Raw genomic sequence first — 15,311 nt, forward strand, 5'->3', positions numbered from 1 at the left:
GTAGTGTAATTTTTTGTATAAAAACATGTGTTATAATTAATTCTTTTTTACATAGAACAACGTAATTACTATTGACATGAAGAGTGATGTAGTCTATGATGTTTGATTGTCAGCTTGACAAGTTGACATGAATTGTACACAAGTCAAATTTTTCAAAATCCCCTTCTTGTACTATTTATTCTTTTTTTAATCAATAAAATCACCACAAGACAAATCAAACTTAAACAATTCAATCTCAACCACTCATACATGAGAGATCTAGGGTGGATAATGGTTCCTACGGTTCTCGCATCTAAAGGTGGTTCCTATTTTATCCAATCCATATATATATATAGATGCCGGTTATTCTACAAAATGCCTTAACGTACGCTCCGTACGAGATTCCATATCAAATGCGAAATTTGGTTTATAAATGCGATTTTCATTTTTTTCACATGCGATTTCAATTTCTTTCTGTACATGCGATTTGAGTTATTTTTGAACATGCGATTGTAACGCCTCGTATTTCTGTATTTCCATGTTTTTAGAAAATACGTGTTCGTTTTTCTATTTTTGGAATCATAGTCGATATCGGAACGAAAAACTGACTAGAAACGACAACCGAAGCGATTTTAACGCAATTGACGAACGTACGCGTCGAAAGCGACTTCCAACATACATTTTACGTATTTTCAACGACAAATTCGGGTGCGAAAACGGGTCTTGAAACATGATTGGGCCGCTAACGAGCTTTAGGCCCAATCCACTCAAACCCTAGACCTATTTAAGCATGCTAAACCCCCCCCCCCATCTTCTTCATTTTAAACCCTAGCCCCCCTTCACCAAGACCCCTGCCTCTTCTCTCTGTGATTTTCCGGTCACCGGATTCCGATTCCGGCTACTCGTCTTCGGCCACACCCACACATCCCGATAACCTCTCCTACTCTCTGCCTTCTCCGGTACACTCTCTTGTTCTCCAACAACAACCCTCACAACCCCTACAACACCTCTTCGATCAACCTGCATAACTCGTCGGAGGAGTTTGGGCCGTCATCAGACTCGCCGGAGAAACTCGCAAACCATCGGAGCTCAACCGCAAGTTCGCCGGAACCGGAATCTACGTCAGAACTCGCACCTTCATTGGTTCGGATAATCTCTCTTGTTTGTCCTCTTGGAATTCTCCATCTTTACTCGTGCGATATTTCAAGGAATTCTCATACGCAACCAATGTGAGCATACTCGAACCTTTTTACACTTTAACGCATTTTTGGGTGCAACATGTATCAATTAACAAAATCCACTTTATACAATCAAACATATTCGACCACTCAATCCATCGAACACGTCATTTGTTATGCTTAGGTTGTTTATGCATGTTAGTTCCAGCATGTATATCCACGCTAATTGTTATGCTTTAGATTGTTTATGCATGTTAGTTTCAACTTGTATATCCATGTTATTTGTTATGCTTAGGTTGTTCATGCATGCTAGATTCAACCTGATTATTATTTGCCACGTTGGATTGAGATAAACTTTTATACTTATACTTATATTCAAACTTGTATGTTCGCCAGTACTTTTTGTATTGACCTATGCTTTTAATACATGTTGCAGGATTTTGATGATGCAAGGAATCTAGTAGGATTGCCTTGAAACGCATTTAAACTTTATACTTGTTGTACCGTATTTTATTTTCAAACATGTTGTATTTTGTTTCCAAACCTTATATTAAACCATTATTAATGAAATGAAATTTTAGTTCTTTTACACATGTTATTCAAATTTGTTATATTCTAGTTCAATCAATGTAAAAAAAGTAATTATTAAATACTCGACACAAACAGCGTTATGAAGTCTCGAGCAATCTATTTCGTCTCACTCCGATGTTTCCGCCATCGGTTGGGGTGTGACAGATTGGTATCAGAGCCATAACTATAGGGAATTAGGAAAATTGCCATGCTTTTGACCTAGTCTATAGTTTAAGTACCCATACTTGACCATTCTTGTTTCATGCCTTTAAGACACTCAAATTCTCCCTACTTTGCTCCTTTCTATTTCTTTCGTCATAATTATACGATTCGTTAATCCTAAGACATTATACGCAAATTACACGTTAAGGACTTGAAAACACTCATATTCCACAATCGAAACGACTCATCAAAATAGGGGTGATTCCCGCCTTTGGTGACGATTTTCAATCCATCCGACATAACACTTTGCACGAAATTTCACCATCAAGTCAGGAGTGATATCCATATCTTGATGGGAATTTCCATTTCATATTCTAGCGGACCCTTACTGACGACTCGAGATTATATCTTGTTTCGTTCAATAAACCACATTTTGGGGACGAGATTGTCAAGCTAGGATTGATATCCACACCTTGATGATTGGTCCCACTTTTCGATTTTCAATCTCACCAAAGTTTCGTATTTTCGATCAAATTAGGGACATGTATTAACTGGAATGGTAAAATACCGTTAATCGCCTAGCGATGAGAGTATTTTACCTATTAGGCCGAAGCATGTCTCCCTAATTTGAAAGGACTTATGATTCACTTTGGAATAGTCGAAGTTTCTCAACCCGAAACGCTCCAATATTTTATCAAGCCTCTCTTTTATGATATCTCAATTTCTATGCAATTTAATACTTATCCCCTCGTTCATTTCAAAATCAATGTTATACTAGAATCAATTTTACGCACGACACGATTCAAACCTCCCCTTTTCAAAATTCAAAATTTATTACACAACAAATTCAATGCATGAATACTAATATATTATACTTGATTCGGAATTGCTGGAACATTCTTATGTGATAAACTGGTTATTAACTTCGTAAGAAGCCTCACCTTAACATATATAGTGATTGTGAAGCACTATAGGAGTAACGCACCGCCACATGGATTTGTGGTTATGTTAAGTCAAAACTGTTACAGTCTTTTCATAGCAACGAAATGATGACACTTGCGGTAAACGTTGGGTTGACAACTTGTCATTAACTTCGTAAGAAGCCTCACCTTAACATGTATAGTGCTTGTGAAGCACTATAGGAGTAACGCACCGCCGCATGGATTTGTGGTTATGTTAAGTCAAAACTATTACAGTCTTTTCATAGCAACGAAATAATGACATGTGCTACGAAAAGATGACGCTTGCGGTAAACGTTGGGTTGACAACTTGTCATTAACTTCGTAAGAAGCCTCACCTTAACATGTATAGTGCTTGTGTAGCACTATAGGAGTAACGCACCTCCACATGGATTTGTGGTCATGTTAAGTCAATACTATACGGTCTTTCATAGCGACAAAATTATAACATAAAGATGACGCTAGCAGGAAACATTGGGTTGACCTGTTTATTCACATGCAAGCGTTAATCTTGTTAACCAAGTATGTCATGTGGTTGTTCAAAGATTTTACTCATGCTCATACTCATACTCATACTCATACTTCATACTCTCTCATACTTAAATACAATCATGCTTGCATACTTAAATTCCTATGCGCTATCATTCTCACTCGTAATACGTTAATATACCCTGACCCATACATTACTAGTACAAACTAAGTGGATCATGCACAAACCAAAATATTCACGGATGCATACATGATTATATTGGTAGGCATATGAAAACCATAGTAGGTTCTACTGTGTATCATAATACGGAACGTAACATGACGTCGAATAGCGAAACGGATGTCATATGGTATGAACATGGTGGATACGCCGCTGGTACTTCCTATATATAAGTGTTCCTACCATACTGCCAAACTTTCGTAAAAACACGCCATGAGAGATTCAGTGTTTCCCCATACATTATTGAATACAAACTTTGATCACTCACAACCTATTTCTCGGTTATACCCAAACACACACTTCGAGAATGCCATCCTTCCCAAGGTCTTCCTCTTAAATAAATTTCGGGACGAAATTTCCTAAAGTAGGGGAGACTGTAATGCCTCGTATTTCCGTATTCCCATGTTTTTAGAAAATACGTGTTCGTTTTTCTATTTTTGGAATCACAGTCGAAATCGGATCGAAAAACTGACTAGAAACGACAACCGAAGCGATTTTAACGCAATTGACGAACGTACGCGTCGAAACCGACTTCCAACATACATTTTACATATTTTCAACTTTAAATAACATATTACGACATTTTATGAAATTCGGGTGCGAAAACGGGTATTGAAACATGATTGGGCCGCTAACGGGTTTTAGGCCCAATCCACTCAAACCCTAGACCTATTTAAGCATGCTAAACCCCCCCCCCCATCTTCTTCATTTTAAACCGTAGCCCCCCTTCACTAAGACCCCTGCCTCCTCTCTCTGTGATTTTCCGGTCACCAGATTCCGATTCCAGCTACTCGTCTTCGACCACACCCACACATCTTGACAACCTCCCCTACTCTCTGCCTTCTCCGGTACACTCTCGTGTTCTCCGACAACAACCCTCACAACCCCCACAACACCTCTTCACTCAACCTGCGTAACTCGTCGGAGGAGTTTGGGCCGTCGTCAGACTCGCCGGAGAAACCCGCAAACCATCGGAGCTCACCCGCAAGTTCGCCGGAACCGGAATCTACGTCAGAACTCGCACCTTCATCAGTTCGGATAATCTCTCTTGTTCGTCTTCTTGGAATTCCCCATGTTTACTCGTGCAATATTTCAAGGAATTCTCATACGCAACCAATGTGAGCATACTCGACCCTTTATACGCTTTAACACATTTTTGGGTGCAACATGTATCAATTAACAAAATCCACTTTATACAGTCAAACATATTCGACCACTCAATCCATCGAACACGTCATTTGTTATGCTTAGGTTGTTTATGCATGTTAGTTCCAGCTTGTATATCCACGCTAACTGTTATGCTTAGATTGTTTATGCATGTTAGTTTCAACTTGTATATCCATGCTATTGGTTATGCTTAGGTTGTTCATGTATGCTAGATTCAACCTGATTATTATTTGCCACGTTGGATTGAGATAAACTTTTATACTTATACTTATATTCAAACTTGTATGCTCGCCAGTACTTTTTGTATTGACCTATACTTTTAATACATGTTGCAGGATTTTGATGATGCAATGAATCTAGTAGGATTGCCTAGAAACGCATTTAAACTTAATACTTGTTGCACCGTATTTAATTTTCAAACCTTGTATTAAACCGTTATTAATGAAATGAAATTTTAGTTCTTTTACCCTTGTCGTTATTCAAATTTGTTATAATCTAGTTCAATCAATGTAAAAAAAGTAATTATTAAATACTCGACACAAATAGCGTTATGAAGTCTCGAGCAATCTATTTCGTCTCACTCCGATGTTTCCGCCATTGGTTGGGGTGTGACAGCGATTTCCAGGTTTTTTGACACATGCGATTTTCACTTTTGGTAACACAACGTGTGATTTTGCCATCCCGTACGCAGCGTACGTTAAGGCATATTGTACGATATACTTTATCTCTCTCTATATCTCTCTCTCTCTATATATATATATATATTATAAATATCAAATGTATTTTTAACAATATGTATAAAATAAGTTATACCTAGAAGCGATTTCTCCGAAATTGAAAGCCAAGCTTTCGTCAACCCCAACTTTTCGTCATTCGTCCACGAATATATGCGACGACTCTCCTTTGCTTTTTCCTTCTTGGCCTCGGTTTTCTTTCTATGGTTTCGTTTTTTCGCGTAGAAGATTTGGGGGTATATTGAGTTTCTGGTACAAATTCGGGTGTATGGGCGTTTGGGATAGAGGAGTGAGCGGTTGTTGTTGAGCTTGCATTTGTTGTGGAAATATAAAAGGTAGGTTCGCAAGAAGATGCTCACACGTCAATATGTTCGGAACGGGAAAACGGAGTTGACTCGCTTGAGACAATGGAGGCGAAGTAGTGTTTGGTATTTTTCCCACACCATAGGGGTTGTTCGGATCGAAGTTGCGGTTGTGTTGATGCATTTTTTTTTATAAAAAGTAGAGGGATTTTATAAAGTTTAGAGTTGGGTAGAAGAGAATGAGATGAAAATGGTGAAATAGTTGAGTTTTTTTATAAAGTTAGTTATTATTATTATTTTTTTAAATTGAAAATCTTTTTTTTAAAGTAGTCATTGGGGTTCAACGGCTATAAGCCACACCAATCGGAACACGCCATCTCATCACCACATTTGATTCCACGTCGGTGGAAAACTTGCCACCCCACACACAACGCCGTCCTCCACGCCATTCACGGGTTTGTATGCCCGTCGTGGAAAGACCACAACGCCAGAATTCCACGCACACTCCGTATGATCTAGTAAATTTGTTGTTAAAAGTATCAATCGCAGTTTTTTTTAGCAAAATCTTAAATCCTTAGGAATGTTCATTGCTAAAACCCGGTTTTCCCATAAAGCTTCACCGACGAATTACAGCCATTTGGTGTCATCGTAGATGGATTAGCAATGGATTCTATTGCTGGTGAAATTGCATTTTTATGTTATTAATGGGTCTTGAAAACTAATTAAGGTCATGTTATGTTAAAACGTTTAAAAAAAATAATATTAAGATTTTGATGAAATAACGGTTTTAAATAAATTTTTACACCGACACCTGTAATGTCACATATAAACATTTATTTTTTTGAACAGACACATATAAACATTTAAAATAAAATAATATTAAGATTTTGATGAAATAACGGTATTTAAATAAATTTTTACACTGACTCCTTTAATGTCACATATAAATTTGTCATAAGTTTAACAGTGTAGTAATCTGAATATTGGTTGTAAATATAATTGAACAGGTAGCGTATTTAGACACTTCTTTGCATATTGCATAGTAGATGGATCCATAAATGGTGGCTAATAACTGATGTTTTTTGGATATAAATTAATACCTATTAATAATGTGTACATAAGAATTTACAAAATAAATTCATTGCATATTGCATAGTAGATGGATCCATAAATGGTGGCTAATAACTGATGTTTTTTGGATTTAAATTAATACCTATTAATAATGCGTACATAAGAATTTACAAAATAAATTATTGGACATTGTGTAGCTAATTAAAGACATTGTTACACTTCAATAAAAACTAGTATTTTGGACCTGCACGTTGCTGTGAGATTGTTAAGTAAAAACAAATAGACGTAAAAACATTGAACCACGCATGTTTGTTGCGGTGTGTTAACTCGATAAAATAAACGAAAACGTAAAACATTATCGTATAAAAGAATAAGTAAGTCGAGACGGTTGAAAAACATTGTTGAAGCGGGTTTAAATTCATAATAATAATAATAATAATAATAATAATAATAATTATAATAGTAATAATAATAATAATAATAGTTAAATAAATTTATTAAATTTAGGGTGTATAATAATAATAGTTAAATACATTTATTAAGTTTAGGGTGTAATAAAATTAAAAGAATATTATAAAGATTACTTTACACTTTATTATAAGAGAAGAAAAAAAAAATATAAGATGATTTTAACTAAGCTTATAAGAGAAGAAAACAAAAAAAATATAACTAAGCTTGTGTGAAGTTGTCTCGTGAAGGGTCGACCAACGTCTAGACCCACCCAAAGAAAGACAAAAGGTTTTGAGACATGTAGACTTATATGTTGGCACAAAATTGAACACTAAATTCATCTCACAACCAAAATTTGATATTTAATAGGAAAATAATAATATGATTTTATTATAATAATCTGAAAATTAATTGATGTTAGAAAATATGAAAAACTTGATATTTAATAGGAAAATAATATGATTTTATTATAATAATTTGAAAAATAATTGATGTTAGAAAATATGAAATAATTTATGTTCATTTACAAATTAAAAACTGTTATTGCATGCAAAACATAAAAAGTCTCAAGAAACAAAGTAGCCAAGATGCAACATGTCTTTTAGGACCAAATTAAACGCATCTGACGTTGTATTACAGATAGATTTAAAACACATCGTTGTAATGTTGTGGAAGCATCATTAGACTCACAAAGGCCGTTTATATGTCAGAACTTGACACATTGGACGCATCGTAGTGAAGTTATACACAATCTTGTATCTCATTTAGATACACAATTGTAATTAGGCAATTTCTATTTATCGTTGTAGCTAGTTTAGATACGCCATTATAATTAATAGTGTATTATATTAAAAAAAATTGTAACATAAAGATTTTATGTTAAGAATGGTTTTTATTTTTATTGAGAAATAATGAAACATAATAATTTATACAAGTTTAGAAAAATCTAAAGAAATTAATTTGAGCAAAAAATTGATCATTTGTGCCTTATTTGTTTTGTTCTTTATCCATTTAGTCATCTTAACTTTCGTATCTAACCCAATGTGTTAGGATCTTGGGCCGTCATGATTGTGTTTGTTTGCATAAAACGATTAATCAAAACATATGAAATGATATAAGTGCAGCGGAAATGAGTAGCAAACTTTGTAAACACAATCAAAGGAAAGTATAGATTGATAAACAATTGCTTTTCATTGAGTCAAAAGATTTACATAAAAGCAAAAGATTACAATGCAAGCTTACAATCTAAACTCCCCCTCAGCCTGATACACCAGAGCTGGTTGCACAAGATGAAAGGATTGAATTGAGGAGAAGAACTCACTCAAAACGATCAAGTATAACAGTACAGAATACTGTCATATTTATAGGCAAACCAAACTACTGATGAGCTTCAGCTGACGTCACCATGATAGTGACATCTAACGACCTAACAAACTATAAACACTGTTCTATACAAACTACTGACATGTAACATCTGATAAGTAGTAAAAAGCAAAACTAAGAAAAACTACTGCTTCACGTTCCACTGTTGTAGCCTGAGCACAGATGTTGAATCTTCAGTGCATTCTTCAAAGGTGATCAGTCTTTGAGAGAGCAGTGCTTGAGTCTTCAGCAGTACTTAGGAAACAGCAGTAGATAGAGCATCAGTGTTTGTCTTCAACAGTCGTTGGATAATCATCAGAGTTTGGTTTATCAGTTGTTGTAGTTGAGCAGCACTTAAGATCCATCAGCTGTTAGATAACCACTGTCAAGGGGAGAGCATAGGATAAACTGCTGCTTATTGATGGTCCACTAATGAGATCCAGTTTTGGCTTTACATTATCTGTTCCTCTGTTAGGGTTCAATCCCAACAATCTCCCCCTAGAACAAATAATGCCAAAACCCTTCCTTATTCAGGACCTTTATTACTCATCAAGAGTGCCTTAGCTTGTTCCTTAAATTCAGCTTCTAATTCTTTGGCACTCTGGTCATCTTCATCCCTGCACAGTGAAAGCTCAAGGAGATCCTGCAAATCTTCAACACTAAGGCCTAGTGCTTCTTTCCTTGATATGTGCTTCACCTCACCATTGGATCTGAGCAAAGTCAATACGTGGGTCTTTTGATCAGACTTCCACTTTAGTATTTTTGAATCCAATGGGTTTCTTGGGAGAGATTTATTATCCGATGAGTTGAGGGATGATGGCCTTGAAAACACATGCAAACTCTCAGACATTCTTTTTAAAGCTTCTTCAATGTCTTTGTTTGCTGCAGCTATGTCTTCTGCAGTTTCTTGTCCAGTAAGCTCTTGTTTTTCTTTTTCTATCATGCCTGTTGCAGTGTTTGGGGATGCAGGACTGTTTAATACCTTCTTAAAAAGGTTTTGAATTCTTGCTGACCTATCTTCTTTTAGACCCATTTTCATGATGGTGTCTTTGAGATACTCTGCTTCCTTTTCTTTGACCTCCTTGTCAGACAGCTGTTTACCTTCTTCTTGGTTTGTCACAAGAGTAAGGTTGTCTGCTGATTTTAGCATTGTTTTGAGGCTTTCAATTTGTTGTTCCAGCTTCACCATTTGTTCTCTCTTCTTCCTTTTCTTCAGCCTCTCATAGGCTTCATCAGTTTGCTGCCTAGACCATTTTGATATGGCTTCAGCAGTGTCCACCTTAGCATCCACTTGCTCCTTTTTCTTTCCTTTATATTCAGCAGTGAGGTCAGCAATGAGCTTTTTGTATTTACTCCAGTTTGGAGCATTCTTTTTCTTTAAAGGATCATTTTTGATTCTTTGGATCCTTTCAGCCTCATGCTTTAAAGCTACTAAAGGCCATTCTTTAAACTGTTGTTCTTCAGCAGGATAGAACTTTTCTTTCATGATGAAGGCTAGAAGTTGTTCTCTCAACTTCTTCTTTTGATCAGCCTTTTCTTTGTCTAGCTCTTGTGCAAATTCTTCTATCTGCTTAACCTTTGCAAGGTAGAACTCCAGTCTATTAGCAATGTCTTCTTCGCTTAGCCTTTCATTTTCACTGTCAATCTTAGCTTTAACTTTAGCTTACCTTGCCTTTATCTTGAGATAATCATTTATATCTTCTGGAGCTATATAGCCTATGAGTGAGGAGAATTTTCTTTTTGAGGGATCTGTTTCTGTATAAACTGCCTCATCTCATTTTTGATGGCTTCAAGCTCTAGAGGATACTTTTCAGCATTTGGATCATGTATCCCTTCATCGGCAGTAATTGGCTTTCTTTTTCTGCTAAAGAGCTTAGGTTGAGATATAGGAAAGGATAGAGCAGTGGTGGATGATTGACTAACAACTATTGAAACAACTGGTGTCTCAACTGCTGTTGTCATTACAACTGCTGATGTATCAGCAGTTGTCTTCTGCTTTTGAGCAGGGGTTATTGTGGCAGTTGATTGAGAGGTGATCAGTGGTTGACTAACAGATGTTGAAACAACTGGTGTTTCAACCCCTGTTGTCATTACAACAGATGTTATGACATCTGTTGTCTTCTGCCTTTTAGCAGGGGGTGATGAAGGTTTGGTTTTTTGTGATGGTAGTGGAGGTTTTTGTGTTGTAGACACAGATGATGGTGAAACAGCAGTTTTTGTAACTACTGTTTTGGTTGTGGTGATTTGTGGTAGAGTGGTGTGTGTTGGAGGTGTGTGTGTTGATGTGATGGCAGTTGTTTGGCTACAGTCAGCAGTTTTTGTAACTACTGAAGTATCAGCTGTTTGATTTGAAGATTTTGTATCAGTTGTTTTTGTAACTGCTGATGTATCTTCTGGTTCACTGTATATCCCATCTTCTATACCTTTCTTTTTCAGCTTGATTTTCTCCCCCTTTTTGGCATTATCTGCCAGGGGTGTATCCATGAAGAAGATGGCAGATGGAACTTTCTCACTCTGAGCAGTCTTTTGTATGCTAGCTTTTATAGCCTTGATGCCTGCTTGAGTGTCTTTGAACCTTGATTCCACCATGTTGGTCAGCATTTGTACTTGAAGAGCATGCTTTTTATCAGCCATTTGTTGCTGTTGTTCAAGCACTGGTTGGAAAATATTCCAAGGCTCATTTGCAGCAAATGCTTGTGGAGCAGGTACTTGAGCAGGAGGAACAGTTGATTGGGCTTTTTGAGCTTCTAACAGCTGCTGCACCATATCTTTTATCTCGGCAACAGAAGATTCCAGATTTTCAACTCTGGCCGTCAATTCATTGTATTTTGAATCATCACCTGAATTAACAGGATCATCTGAATCCCCACCAGCAGTGGTTGTATCAATGTGTGACTTAGGAACTGTGGCCCAAAAGTCATCCATTGATGCCCCTTTTTCTTGGTACTGGGGACTTCTTTCTTCAGCAACCGATAAACCTTTGATGTTACCAGCAGTTAAAGATAACTTACTGGTGGTTACCGATGTTGCCATGGAAGAAATTGCCTTCAAGGGAGTCTTAGTAATGTAACAACTGTCCAACTGAAGATCTGTTGATCCATCAGTTGTAGTTGCTGCTCCACTTGAACTACCATCGAGAGTTACTTGTAACTCAGGGGGTGTAACCTCCTCAGCTGTTGCTGGGTTAGCAGAGGTATGAGCATCAGACCCAGTCACTTGTGGAGGTATACTCTTAGTAATAGGCGATAGAGAGGAACTGGTTTGTGTCTGTGCCATATCAACTGCATGCAACAGGGGTATTATTGATTGTGGCAATATGATTGGTGAGGGTATGGGTATTGAAAGAGACATGTCCTTGGGATCAGGACTGTGGAAGATGGATCCGAGTGGGTCCAGAGCTTCATATTGTGGGGTCCCTGTGCTTACAACCTGATCCTTTTGTGAGGATGCAGGAGGAGTTTTAGGCTGGGGTTGAGATCTTTCTTCCAACTGCTGTGAGGAAGTAGCAGCAGTGGTTTCATGTGACTTTTGTGTTGTCACTGGCATTGACTCTAGGATCTCATCTTCCAGAGTTGCCTTTGGTGTGGGTTTGGTGGGTTTTCTGGATGTTTTTCTTTTGGTCTTTTTGGTGGCAGGTGTTGGTTTCAAAGCAGTGGGTGTGCTACTTTGATCACCTGGAGTAGTGGGCTCAGCAGTGGTTGCTTGAGGATCAGTAGCAGTTTCTAGAACCTGCTCAGCCTCCTTTGTTTTTAATTTTATTGGTGCCATCATTCTTGAAAATGTTTCAATTGTTAAACAGTTTATTTTGAATGAGACACCTTGTTTGGGCAATTCTGCATCTTTCTCTACAAATTTTTGTTCAAAATAGTAGCTTAGAAATCTTGGAAAGAGCAGAAATGCTTTATTATCAACGTTCTTTACCAAATCATCAAATATTTCCTGGGAGTAGTTATAGTTTTTATCGTTTAAGATTGCATACCCCAGGCATTGGATTTTTGTTGGTATCTCATTAAAAGACGTTGTTTTATTAGAAACACACATGAGCAGTGTGTGGAATAAAAATCTGGGTGCAGAAGGGAAGTAACCTTTTGTAGGGTATCCCTATTTGGTTGTTCTGCATAGCCCTTGTTCATGAAATCCTTTACCAACTCGTCTTTAGTAAATGAGGTTTTTCCTTTCAAATCATCGAGTTTAAAGGTTTCAGAGATGGATTTTGGTGAGATTTTTACCTTCTTACCCTGTATCGAGGAGTTGATGGCGGCGATGATATCTCCTTGTTTTTCAAGGGTGGCATTTTTCCAGAACTCTCTCTGGGTATCAAGGTAAATAGGAGCGGCTGCTGTTATCAAAGTTTTGTACTTTGATGCAGAAAGGATGTCAAGGATGGAGTCGAAAGTGTGGTTATCGGTAGGTTTTGTGAGTATACCTACATAGTTGTGTGGAGCTTTGTAGCGAATCTCCGGTGTTTCAACGGCCATTTGAGTGGCATCTGCTGTTGTGGAGGAAGATGATGGTTTTGATTTTGTTTTCGATTTTGGTTTCGTCATTTTTTATGAAGAAGATTTTTTGGAGTTATGAGAGGGAAACTGCTTTGTGAAGAGAATGCTTGGAATTCAATTCGACAGTGTAATCCTCTGTTTGGATTTAATCAGGGTTTTATTTAGGGAAAAAAGTGATTGCTGATGTGGCAGCGGTTATTTTGATCTGAAGGCTAAAAACTGACCACGTGTCAAACATCTGATGGAATGGTAAATAATGGAGGACAGTTGTTTTGACAACTACTGATGGATCAAGTATCAGTAGTTACAACGGTAATAAAATGAAACAGTAGATGTAACAGTGGATGAAACAAAGATTTTAAACATCAGTGTTTTGGAGAAGCAGAGGTTGACTCTCAGCAGTGGACATGCCTTAGAGAACAGATGTTGAGGCACAACAGCATTTTAGGTACAACAGTGGTAAAAAAATGAAGACTTTTTGTTTCAACAACTGATAGTGCAGCAGTGTTTCAACTTTTGACAAACAATGTTAGCATCTGCTTGGTCAGATGTAGAACTTGATTTTGCTTTGTGAAGGCACAGTATCTTATCTATCATCTGTTGAGCACTTGAAATGCTATTCTTAACAAAATACATTTTAGATGTAAATTATCAAGATTAAATTGCCAGCAGTTATCTACAGGAATTTTGTTCAAGGTTTTGCCAAGTGTCCATTATTTAGACAATGGTTTAGCATCCCAGATGATGAAGACATTTCTACCTGAGCTGCTCATTTTGTGTCTAATTACCTGAACTAGAGCAAGAGTATCTCAGTAGTCTAAATCAATTTGCAATCAATTTTTGATCTGTGAAAACCAAACTTGAGCTTAACATGACCTTGATATGTGTGTCATTTCCTTTTGATCAGATTTAGGGATAATAATTTCAAAAAAAAATAAGGAAATTACATCCTGACCAGAGATGAACTTTTACTATTAAAAAGAGTAAAAGAACAAAATATATTTTATAAAGAATAAAATATATCTGGTTTTTTTAAGAGGAAAACACCTTAAAAAAAATAAAGGATGTTTTGAAGATAATCAAAGGGATCTGACAGTTTTACAAAATACGTTTATGATCATTTCATTCTCAAGTTCTTTTGACCACTGTCTGAGGTCATTTTCTTGTCAATTGATTGTAAATTCCTTTTAAGCACCATCACTGGAGATGCTATTGTTACCAGAACAATTCCTGTATTGATGAATGCACACAGTTGCAAAATGACCACTGATGACCTGACTTGAACCTCAAGAGTGTTTTATGCTTATACTCTTTCGCTTTTGATTTCAAAAGTTTTTGAGATAGCTACACTTTGAGATTTGTTCATTTTCCTTTTCCCTTTTTACCCTTTTTATTCATATGTTCAGAAATACTCACTAGGAGATTATATTTTGAACATACTTTGTCCATAATCACTTTGAAGCAATGTTTTGAGAGATCTGAACATTTTTTACCATATTTTATTACAGATCTCACATCACTTATGATTAGGACTGTTTTGACACCTTATTTTCTCAATGTGTTTTAGACAAAGTCGATTTGGTCCTTGTGAAGGTACTCAACTTGCCTTTGAGCACATGAGAGATTTTGCCTAAAGTTTTATTTCCCCCTTTTCTATGTCAGCAGTATTCTAGTGTTTTGGATGAACACAAGTTTTGCTGAACTGAGGTACATACTTTAGTGTTTGTTGAAAACATCACAAATATCGAAACAACAACTGAAATCAATTTTGAAAACATCGAACGATCCCATAATTTATCAGATATTTTACAGATCTGAAAACTATGAGTGACATATGCATGAAAACACTTGTTGTGTGAGATTTGTGTGTCATATGACATCTTGGTTGATTTACAGAGTTTTTGAATAACTATTTTGACCATGATTCACTCGTTACTCTGTTTTTCAACTGAATACAACCAATCCTTTAGTATCAATAACTTTTGAGCTGAACTGTTATGTCAAATTGATTGTTAGATCGAATTTGACTGTCCAAGCTCTGATACTAATTGTTAGGATCTTGGGCCGTCATGATTGTGTTTGTTTGCATAAAACGATTAATCAGAACATATGAAATGATATAAGTGCAGCGGAAATGAGTAGCAAACTTTGTAAACACAATCAAAGGAA

The sequence above is a fragment of the Helianthus annuus genome, chromosome 1, assembly GCF_002127325.2.
Source record: "Helianthus annuus cultivar XRQ/B chromosome 1, HanXRQr2.0-SUNRISE, whole genome shotgun sequence".
NCBI classification, from domain to species: domain Eukaryota; kingdom Viridiplantae; phylum Streptophyta; class Magnoliopsida; order Asterales; family Asteraceae; genus Helianthus; species Helianthus annuus.